Source organism: Emydura macquarii, unplaced genomic scaffold (genome assembly GCF_026122565.2).
Source record: "Emydura macquarii macquarii isolate MOO-44397 ecotype Brisbane River unplaced genomic scaffold, CSIRO-AGI_Emac_v2 contig_705, whole genome shotgun sequence".
NCBI classification, from domain to species: Eukaryota; Metazoa; Chordata; order Testudines; family Chelidae; genus Emydura; species Emydura macquarii.
In genome coordinates this window covers 3,238,438-3,257,021 of record NW_027130842.1, presented here as the reverse complement: position 1 = coordinate 3,257,021, position 18,584 = coordinate 3,238,438, and positions in this window count along the sequence as shown.

The following is an 18,584-nucleotide window of genomic DNA, read 5'->3' as shown; positions in this document are numbered from 1 at the left end:
GGTACTACTGGAACCCTCCCTCACCAGCGTGGAAATGCCCTTGCCACTGTGGGAATGCTCCCGTGCGTGTGAGGTCACACTGTGCAGAGGATGCCATTTTGAGAACAAAATGGCATCCTCCATACAGCTAAAGTGCCAGAATGCCTTCCAGCACATTCTGGATCTGGTTTAAGGAATGGATCCCCACCTAACCCATGGTAGGCCTCCAGGGACCCACTTTGGGAACCACTGCTCTATATCGTTCATTATTTTATACACTTTTGTCAAGTCCCTCTTATGGGTCTCCTTTCCAAGGGAAACAATCCTCATCTTTTCAGACTCTCTTCACATGAGAGTTTCTCCATGCCACTGGTCATTCTTGCCACCCCCTCAAGTCTGCAATATTTTTTCTAAGATGGCGGGACCAATACTGCACCCAGTATTCAAGATGGGTCCACACCGATGGTTTATATAAAGGCATCATATTCTCTGTATTATTCTTTATCTCTTCCTTTATGCATCTTAACATCGTTTGTTTTTTCACCACAGCTGCCCATTGACTAGATGTCTTACTTGAATTCCCTTCAGTAACATGTAGGTCCCTTTCCTGAGTTGATATAACTAATTTGAAGCTTTGTAAGGTTTGTAAGTAGTTTACACTTCCCCCTCCAATGTGCATTGCTTTTCATTTAATGACATTGAATTTCATCTGCCATCAGATAGCCCATTCACCTACCGGGTTTAGGTCTCTCTGAAATTCCACACAGTCCTCTCTGGTCCTGGGGTAGGTGTCTCTCCAACTTCTTTGGCAGCGAAGAATGATGGAAAGAAAGCCTTTCCAGTAGCTTTAGTGATCCAGTGAGTGAATGAGTGCCATTCTGTTTTTGAATTAAAGCCATTTTCAGAAGTACAGGAAATTCTATAAATACACCACACATACAGAAACATTTCATGTTAGAGGTTATATATGCACCTATCTATTTTTATGGTGTTTTAGTTTAGAATTGCTCCCTTGGTGCTTATATATTACAATACTAATTTGAAATATAGCGTGAAATGTGTAGTAGTAATTATTTAGTAGAATATATTAACCAAGAGGAAAAATAAAAGACTCTAAAACTGACTGCCTTAAAGTACAGTTATGATCAGAAGAGTGGCTCTGTAAGAATGATACATTCGTGTTTACCATGCCTAATCCCTGTGTGTTTTCCAACCATACAATAATTGTTTGCTTTACTGGCCAAACCAAGTTTTCATTACTGTCCAAGTTGCAAATGCATCTTTCGAAGAATGGCTTGCAGATGCAACCACAGCTGCATGTAAAGAGCTGCACACCAGAGGTCTTTTGCAATACGCAACAATAACTCTAATTTGTCCTAGAAAAACAATGCTGTATATTTTTGCGTGGCACCTACTGGCACCTTAACTATCAACTAACTACAGTAGAACCTCAGAGTAACAAACACCTCGGGAATGGAGGTTGTTTGTAACTCTGAAATGTTCGTAACTCTGAACAAAACGTTATGGTTGTTCTTTCAAAAGTTTTACAACTGGATATTGACTTAATACAGCTTTGAAACTTGACTATGCAAAAGAAATATGCTGCTTTCCCTTTATTTTTTCATAGTTTACGTTTAACACAGTACTCTACTGTATTTGCTTCTCTTTTTTTTTTTGGTTTGTTTGGTGGGGTTTTTTTTTTTTTTTTTTTTTGCCTCTGCTGCTGCCTGATGGCGTACTTCTGGTTCCAAACAAGGTGTGTGGTTGACTGAACAGTTCGTAACTCTGAGGTTCTACTGTATCTGCATATGTACAGACATCTCTTTTGCAGAAAGCTCTCCTAACAGAGCATGTGAGAGGTTTGAGACAGGAAGGAACATTCCCCTTCTCTTCCAACTTTCAGAGAGGGGGGACAAAAATGTATCTCCCAGCCATAAGTCTGTGGTGGAGGAGATGCAAAAGAAGAAAGGGGAGGCCAGTTCCATCCCCAAAAGTACAGCAGCAGCTTCTGAGCTCATCCTACTCCATCCCCTGCGGGCTGGGGACTTCATCAGCTGAAAGGCAGAGGCAGCTCCAGACTTAGCCAACAGAGGGAGGGTTCAGCTTCCCTTCTGCTGGCTGCACTTACAGGAAATGTGAACCAGAGTTCTCAGTCCTCTCTGCACAGGCCTGGGGCAGATAGAAGACAGCAGAGGGTACCTACACCCCTCATCCCACCCCCAAACTCCTCAACATGCACACTCTCCAAACGGGGGAAGGAATGGCTGTTGGGAGGCAGACAGTTATCCCCTAATGGGGAGACTGGACCCCAAAAAGGGGAGACAGAGAGTATGGGAAGGACACTGGGAGACAGAGGATACTGGGCAGGGGGACAGACATTGGAGTTACATAAAGCATGGGATGTGGGGGACATCTGAGGATACAGAACATTGGAGATGGGGTGGCACAGGAGCAAACAGAGCACGTGGGGGAAGGAGCCAGGAGGAAGGAGAACACAGCACTGGATATGTGTGTGGCAGAGGGAACAGGGCACAGAGGGAAAACTAGTAGGGTACAGAGCACTGAATGCATATACACACGCGTGCACAGACACATCATGCACACATACACCTTTTTGGGATTAAACGTAGGACGTGATGCTTCTGGGGAGAATCTGAGAGAAGAACCAAGGTCATCTGTGCTGCCAGCTCCTTGTCCCTCTCTCATGTGTGGGTCAAAATGACTATTGTTCCTGCCAATATTTTGTATGTGGTTGCACCTAAGATCTGGGTCTTTTCTGTCTTGTACACCAATAGCAGTATCTGCCACATTTTAACAGGAGCCAAGTAACAATGTAAGAGACAGACTCTACCTTGAACTTCAGATCCCAGTTTAAGTGTGCTTTATTATGTTCTGTGCACACTAATTTCCTAGATTTCATAGGTTTCATCATTTCTAAGGGACTATCATTAGAGTTGCTCTCAGAACTGGCCTGAATCAACCCTTCAATGCTTTGCCATCTCTGTTTTCCAGGGAAGCCACTGCTCCATCACTGTTGTTTGATTTTTGTTGAAGTACAAAGGAAAACAGTTTTTTCCCCAGTTTTTACGCGTCACATATTTTTTGTAAAGTTAAGCCCTAAATGACTTTCTAGTATTACCAACAATTACCAGTGGTTCAAATGTGTTATACAGGAAGTCACACTAGATGATCTAATGGTCCCTTCTGGCTTTAACAGCTATGAAAAAAAACTACGAGACAGCTTTTACCACATCCGATGGGTCAGATAGACATATACTGAAAAAATGTAAAACTGTTGAAAATATTGTCACTGTACACGTTTTACTACATGATTGTTTTACCAAAGACAGAGAAAACAGCATGCAAGAGTGAAAGAGGTTAATTGGTTTTGAGGGCTTGTGACAAGAATCTCAACATTTTTTAGCTCATCAGCAAACCTGAGTTATAAAAAGAGACTACTACCGGGCCCCACCATCTTATTCTGTTGCTCTGTTCAAAGCCAGTGGAGCATGGTCCAACAAAAGTTCATCTCAGGATTCACAGCAAAGTGTCAGCTTTGACACTAACAAACAGTCATATTACTGGACACCATAGAAAAGGTAGGGCTGAAGTTTGTCAGCTGCTTTTGCATTCCCATTAGCAAGTTCTTCTCAAAAGGACTGGCTTGTTAGCTTGGAACCTGATGCATTAAAATTTTTAAACGACCTAGGATTTGACTTCCAATTTTTAAAGGATGCCTTTTTGCCTCTAACTGCCCTTTTTACTCTGTTATTTAGCTATGGTGATATTGTTTTGGTTTTCGTGCTGTTTTTATTTTTTTTTATTTGGGGTTTTCATATAGTTTGAGCCTCTATTATGGTGTTTTTAAATAGTTTCCATGCAATTTGCAAGTATTTCATCCTTGTGACTTTTTCTTTTAATTTCTGTTTAACTAAATTCCTCATTTTTGTGTCCTTTGGAGCACGGAGTCCTAGACTGGATTGTAAATTGGCTCATGCCTTGCTATGTCAGTTAAGAAGCATATTTTCTTCTCCTTGGTATCTTTTTGCCCGCTAATTTGCCTTCTGCTGATATTCCTGTGGCTTTGCTACCTTCATGTCATGAAGTGATATTTGTTTAGTAGAGGGAAGATCTTTTGGGTGAAATCCTGACCCTAATGAAGTCAATGACAAAATTCCTATTGGGGTCCCAATGGGGCCAGGAATTCACCTTTAGGTGGTCAATATAAAATAAAACCAGTGGTATCCAGGATAATGAGGTAAGAAATCCTCAGAGTCATGTGTGGAGAGATGGCCTAGAGAAAAAAATAACTTGCATGTGAATGCTGGAAAAGAGGGTATCATCACAGCCAGACAGACAGTTCCACAGGTTATAAATAAGAACAGCTATAAAAATAATTTAAGGTTTAGCATATTACAAAACCTCAGTAAATATGTTTACTTTTCCTCAGAAATGTAAAGGATTTAGTTAGGATAGGAATTTCTGCTTAAAGAGAACATGTTAGAGGGAGCATACTGCACTTCAGAGTCTTATTTTCCTGTCGGATAAAAGAATGGTCTTTTGCAGCCTTGTGTGGTTACATTATGTAAGCGGAAAACATTACATGGCTGATAATTTCTGTATTATTTAACTCTCAACGGTCAACAGGAGTCAAATGTCACTCAACACCTGATAACCTTAGAGTTCTTTTGCATTGTGTTTTTCCTTTCATCCAGTTTAAATCACTTAAACCAGCCAGAGCTTTTGAAAACCTGTTATAAAACCCTTTTAGCTATGGTTTGCATTGTGACAAATTCTGCCTTAGTGTACCAGTGTGCAACTTGCACTGATTTCAGTGGAAGCTGGGTGTATCAACAACAATTGAATTTGACCCAACTGATTTTTTTTCAGTAGGTGACATGATTAAAAGCACCAAATTTACTTTAACACCAGAAATTTGTTAACTGCTGTATTGGGCCCTCAGTTGTGGTGAACCAAAATGCACTATATGTTATGTAAAACTTCCCCTTGAGAAAAATGATGTATTGGAAGTAACTTCCCCTCCACCCCATCCCCGCCCCCCCCCCCCCCCCACTATATGGAGAGAGAAGGACAACAAATGGATCCACAGAAGGGTTAATGTGAAATGCTCTCAGGCAGGAAAGCAGTGGAAGTATTTGCATAGAATAGCATCTGGAGTCTATGTGTACTCAAATACTTCCAGGGGAAAGCAGTTTTCCACATTCATTACAGCCTAGTAAGGAAGAGGAGAAAAGGAACAAGGGAGGATAGAAAAGGAACAGGGGACTCCTTTTGTATCTGTGTCCAATATGGTTTCTTTTGATTTTTCATTCTCCATAGTCAAGAGCTCCCCATGGGTTCTCATCTGTTACCCAGGCATTGCCATACCTGCCTCCCTATGTGAAAGTGGCTCAGCTGCCGGCTCTGGATGAGGCTAACAGCTCACATCTATCTCCCTGGCATCCACTGAGCACACAGGGCTCCAAGGATCAAGCCCCGGACAAGAACACAAAAGCAGGTCTGTATAGAAGCAGCCAACCTTCTATATTGTCCATTGCTCATTTTGCGGACACTGGAGGTCAAAACTATCCAGTAGTCCTGCTTTCACTCTGTGTGTGTGTGAGAGAGAGAGAGAGTGAGAGAGAGATTACAAGTACAATATTGTTTTAGTTTATTATATTGCTAATTAATTGCTAAAATAATGACAGTTCAAAAGCACTATGCAAAAATGCAGAATGTATATATCTCTGTTAAATCTAAAATACAGTTACTATGAACAAAAATAAAGGGGTAAAATAAGTGTGCATTCACATATAAATAGATGGTAACAGCTGTCTACTATTCTGACCTTGAGTGCATAAAGGGGAGATGGAACTTAACTTAATAATAAATAAGTAAATAGAAATGTCTGCTTAGAGAGGATAGGTCTGTTGTGCAGTGCTAAAACAGGAAAAAGTAACGTTGAGCAACAAGAAAAAAGTCCATTGATATAATGGAAACTGGATCATTAACGACAAGGGAAAGAGAATGCATCTTGAAAAAATGGTTTGAGCAAGGGAGGAGGTGGGAGTAGTTTGCAACAGAAAAAAGTTTAAAAAATAATTATCAGCTAGAAGCAAACTTTCTTTGCATTTGATAATGTAGATTAAAGTGAGAATTCAGTTCTTTAGATTCCTCACAGCATATGTTTTTTTTTTTAGAAAGTGTTCAGTAAAATTGTCACTTTTCAGTGAAGAGTCAAATTCATCAACAATTAAGAAGTAATTAATTTACACTTGATCCAGGAATGTCACACATTTTACAAACATGAACTAATTAACTGACAGAGTGAAATAGTCCTATTAAATGTAGAGAACACCCTGGCCTTTTAGGGTTTGAACTGATTCTTGTTAGCTGTTCAGATGAAACATGGGCTCCAGGAATTTTCTTTTCCATTTTGTGGATTGTTCCTGGATTCTTTCCATGTGACATTTTCTTTCTTTCTTTCTTTCTCTCACTCACTCTCCTTCATTTGTCCTCACTTTTCTGTTTCCTTTTTTGCTTACTCTCTTTCACCCCATATTTTCTCTCTCTCTCTGCAACCCCTCCTTTTCCTTCTCTTCCCACTCACTCTATAGAGCTTTTCAATCTCTGAAAATGGACCACTGAAGAAAGATTTGCTGTCCCATTCGTTCCGCACTGCCCCCATAAAAAGCAAATATTTTCAGGTTGACTGAAAGTTTAACTTTGTTATTTTTTTTATTTTTAAAGAAAATCCAGCGTGACATGGCACGCGTTGGTGCCCTTGCCACTTAACAAATTACTTGTTTTTTTGACCTAAGTTAAATGCTGTGCAAATTTCCCTTGTCCATGTTTTCATTGTGTGCAGCCTTCCCTGATAAAGAATAAAGAGCTAACTTGTTGGGACTTTGTAAGCCAAATTTCCTTAGTTTATGACACTTTTTTTTAATCCCATATCTTTCAAAACGAAGGGCCAGATCCTCAGCTAATGAAAACTAGCATAGCTGCATTGACTTTGCCAATTTACAATATTCCAGCTGAGTAAATGGGTCTATGTGTTCAGGAATTGCTGTAGGTACAGTAACTCCTAAGGCTGAGATATTAATAGTGTGATTTCAGAACCTAAGTGCTCATTAATTCCTCTCCATTCCGTGAGATGTCATTTAGAGACTACATTTTACATTCTGACACAGCTACCATTGAAAATCTCAGCTCTTTTTACATTTCCAAGGATAACATCTGCCCTTTCATTTATCCAATATTTTTACAGACAAAATCCAAAAAGTCACTTTCCTGCTGTCAGCTAAGGGTTGAATTTAAAGGAAGCTGTCCCTACAGATTGGTATGAGGATCATGTTATGATTCCTTCTCTTTCTTCATTGTGGATGTAACTCCTAAAGATGGCCCATTAAAATACTAACCACATACCACTGCATGGGAGATTATTGTTAGTATTTCTTTTTAAGGCCATAAACTATATTGAAGATCCTGAAGTAGTGTAGAGCTGCCTTCATCTGCGTAACTCTTACCTTACAAAACAATAACTTATTTTAATTATGCTCCTCGTCCACTAGATCCTAAATATTGAACTGGTCATGCATGGGATAGCCCCTTTCAGTGGACCCCCATTTATTTTCTCTAACGTGCCATTTAATTTTCAAAAGAGAGAAATATTGTATAGTTATAAATCTCTCCTCTTTCTTTATCAAGCCCATCGTCCATCTCATTTTATATGAAGTTCTACCTCTCAGAAGTGATTTAGAGTTGGGGTGGGTCAGCCTGCCACACATTTCCTGGCAGGTGGTCCAACATGGAAAGCTAAAACTGAGCAGACCCAAGGTGAGTTAAAGTCTCTTTCTGTAACTTAACTGTTGTGTTTCATTGTTTTCCTTTTCTAGGCTTCTATCGCAGCCTTCCTGCATGACAGATTGCTGTCTTAACAATGAACCCTTTGTGTCTTCACATCACTCTGTAAATCTCAGTTTACACCAAAATTCCACCCTTCCAACAACCTTTTTCTGAAAGGAAGTAAAAAAATAAATACATTACAATGTATAAAATGTATTTGTGCCTTGTTGATGAAATGGTCTTCTTTAAGTAGGAATGCCTGGGACAATGAAAGGGCTTTGTGTATCGGCTACAGCTGGGATCATACCCTGGAAACGTTCCTGGGAGCATTCACTGGAATTTAAAAATACTTTTGCTTTGGCCTTGCTGCTCACACCCTTGTTTAATTCACTTTCCACAAGTATATGAGTAATCAGGGTTCAATTGGCCAAGGCTTGCGAAAAATGAACTTTAAGCTTGAGTGCTTGAGTAGTCACACCAGAAAGGGAGTATTTTATTTAAAATGAGACACTGCTTATTCATTCAGAAGATGGACAGGGTTTCCCAAAACCTCTTTCCAGAGCTCTGGCACAGAGGTAATTATATCAGCCACACAAGGTGTTAACGGCACCCTTCAAAATTCACATAATTGCTTTGTGTGAAGGTTATGGAAGAAGTTACATTTAATCTCTATACCCAGTCAGCAAATCTTTCATAGGCCTTCCCGGCCCAGCCACAGAATGATGTCTTAGCCAAATTCTATGTAACTCAGAAAAAGAGATTTGCAATTTTCTAAATTTTCCTAATTCCACATATTACTTGCTATATCCCTTTGCATTTCTGCCTCCCTTTGAGAGATTCAAAGATCCAGTCAAGCCCTTATCCTGAGTTTAAGAGATACATTCATTCAATCAGAGAATGGAAACAATACCAGGTGACTTATGTGACCAATCACAACTAACCAACAGAGATTGATTTTTGAATGTTGAGAACTGAATGTATTTGCTGTCAGTTGTATGTGCTCAAGTCCATAGAGTAGAAAAACAAAACAAAAAGGTAGTGGAGTAAATATGACATATGGTTAAATTCAAGAAAATTATGTTATAGTCATGAATATTTCTTGAAATCATAGAATGATTTAGATTTGCCTTTACGTGTTCACTCAGCTCTAGAATTGACTGCCTACAATGGCTGAATACATCAGACTTTTTTCTTCTGGGAATTAAGGTATCAAAACCCTAAAAAAAAAAGCAGGGGAAAGTCTTTTAGAGCTAAAAATATGAGCTAATAATCAATTCTGGAAGCCTGCTCCTCTTACATGTGGTTGGAACTGTTACTGCAACATGGGCTCTTCTTTGTCCCAAACCATTCATCACCATCATCAGAAAAAATCAGAGCTTTGTGGCCTGCTGAGTTAATCTGAGCTCAGCTGAATTACACAAGAGAAAAGTTTTCCAAGTTGACAAGACATTCACTGAAGCAAGTTTAATTAATGCAGATGGGAAAACACATGCAAGCACTTCTGCTGAAAGTTCCTTCTGTACCTTTAAAGCTAGTGGACCAGATTCAGAGGTGAGTCAGTGAAGTCTATGATGGAAAATATTTATACCTTCTCCTGGCCTTCACATCTTGTCAATTACACTAATTTAACTTCAATAGGCTCATCTAAACTCATTAGGTTATATTCAGAGAGGATATATGACACTAAGATGGTGTAATTTGTAATTTGAGCGCATCAGAAAAAAATGTTATAAACCATACCATCTTAAAATCCATTTAGATTCTTCTTAGCATATGGTCCAGCATGTCTAGGTCAACACAGAGGCATTCATTTGGGTCCGTACACTGCCACTACTTATGCCAGAGGTGTTCATATAATGCCAAGTGGAGAAACCGAACTGTTCTAGTAAGAGTTGGTGTACATCAAGGTTTCTCACTAAGTCCCTTTGGAGTCACATAGGTGCTTGATGCATTTACAGAGAACATCCAGAGATGATAGATAGATAGATAGATAGATAGATAGATAGATAGATAGGTAGGTAGGATTGATTCTATGCTATTCAAATATGCTGGCCCCAAAGCGAAGTAGGAATCTTACAAAGAAACCTAGGTATGGGAAACATAAAAGCTTTCAGTACCAATATGAGTCTGGATGGCTGGTTCAAGACAAGTGGCCCAAACCCAAATACACAGCAAGTCACTTGCCTGCAAGGGCGTAAGCAAAAGGGAGAGTTCACATGTGGAGTCATGCTTCCATTAAATCTGGTGGACAGTAAAACATACATAAAATTATTTACTGCCTACAAAACACTTGACAATGGTTAGGCAGCTGGTATGCTGTGACTGCTGCTTGTTATGCTAATCATAATAGTCTCAATGCTCCTTGTGTTGTTCCCCCCATTTGTTTATTGTGCCCACCTGTTTTCTCTCATCACATACTAAGCTTAGAAGCTCTTTGGGACTCCATATGTGTGTGTGCAATGTTAGCACAATGTGTCCAGGACTGGGGTTTCTCCTTTAATACATATACTACGTAACTATCAGGAATAACATTTATAGATGAATCTGATCCCTATTGGGCCGCTCTTTCACACACTGACTGTCAAGGACTATTGCGCCGTTTTGCAGAGCTTCGCACACGAGGATGATGTGTGTGACCAGAAGGAATCTGAGTCACACAAAGTGCACATCATCCCAAATGTATGGGTCAGTGGTCAAGCAGGGATTTATATGCCAGCTGCCCCATCATGAGAAATGTTCCAGGCTGTCGGCTCTGCACCACCCAGATCCTCCAAAGTAAAAGTTCTCAAGGAACATGCAGCACAACACAAGAGAAAGATAGAAAAGGACCACCTTGTGCTCACCATGATGCAGGAGCTGCTGCACTAATTTGGAGTGTGACTTATTCCCCTTCCCACCCCCAAGTGATTAGGACCTCATTGTGTCAATCAGTGTTGTCCACCGAATCTGCATGGTGAAATATGACGGCTATATAGAAGTACAGGGTTCAGTTCTCAAAAATGCTTTTTAAGTGGCTCACAGCAATGGTAAAAGCTGGTTGGAAAATGTCAATGAAAAACAGAAACAAACTGGAACATTTTTGTAATTTTTTGTTTCCATTTTCCAGCCAGCTCTAGTCATGTTGCACTACACAGAACAAACACATGTATGGACTTATTCTCAAAAGTTTGCATTACTCTGGGGTGCAGGGAAATTCGTGTCGTCTGTTGCATATGCAACATGTCATCAAAAAAGAAAAAGGTCTCCACCAAAAGAATGAAGGTTGAGGTAACAGACCACCCAGACACCAACTCCTACAGTGGACAACATAGCAAACTGGGGGAACTGGGGCTTGATTGCAGGGAGCAAAGCTCATGAAACCTAGTTCATTTTTCACTGTCCTTTCCCCTTGCTGATGTTCCCTTTCGCTGCAAATTAACAAGCATTAACACTCAAAGTCTGTTCTGTCAACAGGATGGGAACAGATGCAGTAGAAGAGCTGAATAAGTATGTGATACTGTTGAACTCCTTCATGTATGATTTGAAAGATGCAACATTTTGAGAAGAGTTTGACCAGAATTATTGAGCAACCAAAGAAGAGACTGCCCCAAAACAATCTCTCCTAGGTTTTCCACTGGAAAATGCTTTGAGAGATCAGTTCTCTTTCTAGGTTCTTGTCCTCTGATCACTACCATGATATTTATTATTAAAATGGGCATAATATGATCTCGGTATTTACGTCTTCTGCCCCCATTCTGGAGGGGCTGGTAGTGGTGGTGTTTATTCCAGTTAATTAGTTTCAGGCATCATTTTGGCAGGGTAGTTATAGGTAGGCTAGGTTGAACTAAAAACAAAAAGACCAATTCAGTATATTTTCATTAGAGCAGTGACGACTTCAAAAGCTCTGTTCTGAGGTTTCCTATCTCAACATGTGCCATGACATTTTATTTTGTCTTCTAAACTAGCAGATGTGGTGAGAAACATACTGGGGCATCCTAGCCTAGCACTAGCTATGATTGTTCACTGTGGCACTTCTAGAATCCACAGAGAACATTTCTGATGGACATTGGTTAGGACATTAGGCTTAATACCCGCTACACTTAGAAATGTTGCCATGACCACCAGTGTTCATGATTCTTAGTCTTTTGTCTTGTCTGAAAGACGTCACCTATATCATCAAATGGTCTTTCCCCATGCAAGGGCATTCGTTCAGCACTAATTCAGAGAGAAGAGTGACATCTATCAAATCACCAGCTTCACTTTCTGCTGCAACCTGCTGAAAACTTGTGAAAATTGACACCATCTCAGCACAAGGGGGTGGGGCTGCAATATAATGCTAGAAATGTCTTGTGCGTAGGTAATCGAACTAGGATGACTAACTCTAACCCTGTAGCCCCCCCCCTCCCCCCCCAAGATAGACTTCTGAGCCAGATTCTTATTATGATTTGCTTTTGAGCCAGCACTGCCCTCCTAGGGAAAAGTGATCTCCTGCCAAGTAATACTGTCTCTATGGTACATTCAGTAACATGAATTTGTGGTCCTTTTAACACATTATTTCCATGCAAAGACAACAATAATTAAAGTAAGACATTTATTAAACACACTTTCATTGTACAGAAGGTAGACCTCATGGGGTAATATGAAGTCAGAAACAATGTCATGTCATTGGCAACAGGATCTCATCAGTTATTCCAGTAATAAGAACATAAGAATGGCCATAGTGGGTCAGACCAATGATCTATCCAGCCCAGTATCCTGTCTTCTGACAGTGGCTAAGCCAGCTGCTTCAGAGGGAATGAACAGAACAGGTAATCATCAAGTGATCCATCCCCTGTCGCTCATTCCCAGATTCTGGCAGACAGAGACTAGGGACACTTCAGAGCATGGTTTTGCATTCCTGCCCATCCTGGCTAACAGCCATTAGTGGACTTATCCTCCATGAGCATACCTAGTTCTTTTTTTGAACCTTGTTTTAGTCTGGGCCTTCACAACATCTGCTGGCAAAGAGTTCCGCAGGTTGACCGTGCATTGTGTAAAGAAATACTTCCTTTTGTTTGTTTTAAACCTGCTGCCTATTAATTTCATTTGATGACCCCTCTTGTGTTATGAGAAGGAGTAAATAACACTTCCTTATTTACTTTCTCCACACTGGTCATGATTTTATAGACCTCTGTTAAATCCCCCTTAGTCGTCTCTTTTCCAAGCTGAAAAGTCCCAGTTTTATTAATCTCTCCTCATATGGAAGTTGTTCCATACACCTTATCGTTTTTGTTGCCCTTTTCTGTACCTTTTCCAGTTCCAATATATCTTTTTGAGATGGGGCAACCAGATCTGCACGCAATATTCAAGATGTGGGCGTACCATGGATTTACATAGAGGCAATATGATATTTTCTGTTTTATTATCTATCCCTTTCCTAATGATTCCCAACATTCTGTTAGCTTTTTTGACTGCTGCTGCACATTGAGTGGATGTTTTCAGAGAACTATCCACAATGACTCCAAGATTTCTTTCTTGAGTGGTAACAGCTAATTTAGACCCCATCGTTTTATATGTATAGTTGGGATTATGTTTTCCAATGTACATTACTTTGCATTTATCAACATTGAATTTCATTTGCCATTTCATTGCCCAGTCACCCAGTTTTCTGAGAACTCTTTGTAACGTGTCACAGTCTGCTTTGGACTTAACTATCTTGAGTAGTTTTGTATCATTTGCAAATTTTACCACCTCACTGTTTACCCCTTTTTCCAGATCATTTATGAATATGTTGAATAGTACTGGTCCCAGTACAGACCCCTGGAGGACACTACTATTTACCTCTCCCCATTCTGAAACTAAACATTTATTCCTACCCTTTGTTTCCTATCTTTTAGCCAGTTAGTGATCCAGGAGAGGACCTTCCTTCTTATCCCATGATACTTTGCTTAAGAGCCTTTGTGCAAAAACAAATTTCCCAGTAACTTAGTTCTCTTTCTGGGTAATTTAAGCATGTTGTATAGAAGAGATTATCACCTTTTAATGATGCATTCTGCTAAGAAGCTAAGCTCTTTAGTATCAATTAATACTTGGAGAAAATTTAATCCTGACATTCAGATATTAAAGTAATTTGCTGCAGAATCTGCAATTCTGTAAATATAATAAAACAGGCCCTAAAAAGAACACTGAACATGTGTCTAGAAGTCTGAGGCACCTAACTGTGTCCTCTTTTTGGATGCTTATTGTAAGCCATTTGGGAAAGGATCTGTCTTTATCTTTGTGCAATGTGCAATGCATAGCAAATTGTCGGTTCTAAACCAGGGGTTCCCAAACCATGGTACACATACATCTGGGGGTACGCGAGCATTTCTGGGGTGTATGTGGCAGAAGTTATGTAATGGTGGATTTTATTTATTAATTATTTTATTTATTGCATATATTATTTTCATAATACGCTACTCAGACGAAGCTTTAAAACTCTGTGGGAATTTGTTATATTAAATACGGTAGTTAATTTACTTCAAGATGTACCAATCAGAACACAGATATACTGACATACAGACCCCTCATCTCCAATCACCGCACAGCATGGGTTCAGTTACCCAGCAACTGTACAGTCTAACTGAGCTCAGAACTTATTCAGGGTCGTGTTTTTTCTCGGATGTATACATCACATTACATCTGTACCTAACAGTGAAATATGGACAGATGGCTGAAGACAGGTAGTGTTAAGAAGAACATACAAAGTAACAGTGATGAGAAGGGTAGGGGTACATGGGCAGTTGGTAGATCTGGAAAGGGGTATGCAATAAGAAAAGTTTGGGAACCTCTGCTCTAAACAAATAATGAATACTTATAACATTAATAGTAATTATGCACCTCTCTCTTTCAACCCTCTTGTTGTGCGCATTATACCAACTCAGACATTGTTAAACTCAGCTTCAGAAGATTTTGGACCAAACTCAAAGATGATATGTAAGGAAGCATAAGTTGCATCTACGTGAGTGGATGAATGTGTTCTGAGTCTAAAGTTGGGTGTAACGTATACACAGAGAGGGTCAAAAGAAAGTGTAAAGTACAACAGTTTTCACTAATTTAAAACTCTAAATTTGGCCTATTGTCTATTAGCAGTATACATATGAGAGAAGTAAGTCACATATTGAAACGTGCCACTGCAGTATTTTCTACAAACATTAAAAAAGTGGAAGTAGGTTTCTGTAGTTCATATATTCCAAGGCCAGAAGGGACCACTGTGATCACCTAGTCTGACCTCCTGTGTGTAACACCGGCCATGGCACTTTCCCAAAATAATTCCTAAAGCATATCTTTTAGAAAAACATCCAATCTTGATTTAAAAATTGTCACTGATGGAGAATCCGCCATGACACTTGGTAAATTGTTTCAATGGTTAATTACTCTCTCAGTTACAAATGTACATCTTATTTGTAGTCTGAATTTGTCTAGCTTCAACTTCCAGCCATTGGATCATGTTATATCTTTCTCTGCTAGAATGAAGAGCCCAGTATTAAATATTTGTTCCCCATGTAGTGTGACAAGGTCAGACTAGATGGCTACCAGAGTGCTAGAAGGCCATTATATCAGCCCCAGACTCAACAAGTCCCTTTTCCCCTGGTAGTGGAGCAGGGGTTACTCCAGGTCAAATAACACACCTTGAGCCAATCAAGGCCCCTCCCAGAACTTGTTAAAAGCCTCCCCTCTAGAGAAAGGGTGTGGCTGGAGTTGTGAGAGTGAGGTGAGCTACCAGAGCGTGTGTGAGCAGGCAAGATGCTGTCAGAAACCAGGAGTGTTTAAGAGAAGGAGCAGAACACTGGCAGAAGAGCCTCCCCTGGCAAGGAGGCCAGGAAGAGCCCATGCCCGAGAAGGGCACGGACATTAAATCAAGGGGCACGGGGAAGTAACCCAGGGAAGCTAGCAGCTTTCCTGAAGCCACAGCACAAGGCTGCTACTTGTAGGGTCCCTGGGTTGGGGCCCGGAGTCGAGGGTAGGACCGGGCCCCCTCCCACTCCCTACCAGCCATTCACTGGAGGGGCAGGGCCCCAGCAAGGAGGCAAGGGCCTCTTAGAACCAGCCAGCAGGGAACGGCCATCTTAGAGAGGCTGTATTACCCTCCCCCACCACTAGAGGGTGGAAGAACACTAAAGGGTGAAGCAGTTCCCTGACCTACCACTAGAAGGACGTGCTGGACCCACTGGGCTAGAGGAAGAGCTTTGTCACAGTAGATACATATAGATTGTAATCAATCATCCCTTAACCTTCTCTTAGTTACAATAAATAGACTGAGCTCTTTGAGTCTATCACTATAAGGCATGTTTTCTAATCCTTTAATCATTCTCCTGGCTCTTCTCATGAACCCCTCCAATTTATCAACTTCCTTCTTGAATTGTGGGCACCAGAACTGGATACAGTATTCCAGCAGTGGTCACACCAGTGCCAAATATAGAGATAAAATAATCTCCCTACTCCTACTCGAGGTTCCCCAGTTTATTCATCCCAGAGTCACATTAGCTCTTTTGGCTACAATGTCACACTGGGAGCTCACTTTCAGCTGTTTATCTACCATGACCCTCAAATCTTTTTTGTGTTATTGATTCCTCAGCCATTTATACTGTATGTCCATTTATGAGTCTCTTCCATATAGACATTGGTTCAATTTCTCTTTTGGGAGGTTTTCTAGATTTGAATTTGGGTTATTTTTGTTTGGGGGAGGAAGGCTTGGGTTAGGAAAGAGGTAGACAGGAGTCAGGGAGCACATACTTTTCAGTGGCTTCTTAAGAGGATGTTTGAAAGTAAAGTCCAGCTGGAAAGTTATTTAGATTGTAAGCTCTTTGGGGCAGGGACAGATTTTTGTTCTGTGTTTGTACAATGCCTAGCACAATGGGCTCCTGGTCCATGACTGGGTCTCTTATACACTACTGTAATAATAAGAGTAAAGTGCTTAGGCGAGAGAGTAGGTCTAATTTAATTTTTTTTTTTTTAAATTGGGGATCTGTTTCTAGAATTTTTGTGCTTTTGAATGTACCCATTAAGCATGAAAGAAAATTCTCAGACCATAGCCTTTCCAGCACTGTGGGAGATAGTTTCAATTGATTGCATGTCATCTCATACACAAGAGGTCATATATACATGTGGTGCAAGATTTTGATTTGTGTTGCTTTCAATGATCTGGCAACTGCACTGATTTATCCATATATGGTAGTTTCTTGTCATTTCCCCCCTTACTTTCCCAGAGCTGATTCCCATTTTTCTAGATAGTTCAAGAACAGGTTGGTTGCACCTTTTCCTGATTGAGGAAGTATTCCTTTTTTTTATTACATCTGTTGTGTTGTGCATCAGCATCATTTGAAGCTTTGCATGCTGGAGTACAAGCAATGCGGCTGAGTAGTATGCACTGAAAGATGGGTACTCTTTTGTTGACCCCATCAATTTTCAGTACTCAACCCCACTTTTCTTAATCGAAATCACTTCAAAGACCCAAAACAGATTGATTCACATGTGAACACTACCCCAACTGTCTTCCAAGGAGGGAAATACTTGTCTTATGTTCTTTTGAACCCACTGTTGCCCGTTTACTTGTATTTACTTTGTATGGCCTATGGCTGAACCATGGAAATTAGAAAACAAACTCCTATTCAGCAAGTCATGTCAAAGGTGACCGCTATGCCAGAAAGTTGATTGTGGGACAAACATTCCCTCTGATCAGGAGGCCTCTTCTGCAGTGTTGCTGTCTCCACAGTTACATACCTGTCTGCAGAAGCCTTTAGTTTATCTTGTCTATGTGGGAAGTCCTAGACGATGCCATCAATCTGAGAGATGAGAGGGATGCTCCTTTGACACTTAAACAATGGTTGTGGTGCAAAAGAAAGAAAATTAGCTCCACTCTGAACAAAGTTCTTTTGAACGGTGCTATGTTCACAAAGAGCATCAGAGCCGTCACCATGTTCACATACAGGTTTTTGTGCTCCAAAAATGAGAGATGAAGTGAGTGGGGACATCGTGAATGTACTGAGGAGGCTTGTCAAGGATACACAGAAGTCCGCTGTGAGAATATATATAAAAATAAAAATAAAATAAAAATGCAGGATCCAGCAGCGCTGAGTGGTCATGAAGACTAACATATCTAATAAGCACAGTGGGATTGTGTTTAAAAATCTATGTATCTAAATCTATGGCCAAGATTTTCAAACATAAGTGCCTTAAGTTGGACACCTAACTCTATAATCATGCCACTAAATAAAAGTGACCTGATTTTCAGAGGTGCTGAGACCTAATACCCTGTACCTACAGTCATTGGTCCTGATCCTGCAAGCGTCCTCTATTCCTCTTGACTGACGTGAAGGACTGAGTCTAAGCAACACTATTCTTGGTCAAATTGTCCCCTGATTCACTGTTTTCCTTCAGTGTTTAACTTTGCAGTGGCTGATTGGTCTTGGGCTGCCGATGTTGGGATTTTTAGTATAATGGCTCGGTGTTGACCCGCCTTCCTGGAATTTGACATTGGAAAATTAAACCAATATTTCTATAATATCATGCAACTCTCAGGTACATTCTTCCAAGGGCTTCATTTAGAGAAGTCAAGTCATGGCTGAGAATTGCTGCTGAGCACATATGAAGATAACCGTGTCTGTTGATAGTAGAACAGGATTTCCTGTGATTCTGTTACTTTTAGCATAGTCTCTGGAGCAGCTTTGAGAGCTCAGTCAAAATCCTGATTGCTCCAGGATAATAAAGACAAAGTGGGTGATATAATATCTTTTCCTGGAACAAATTCTGCTGGTGAG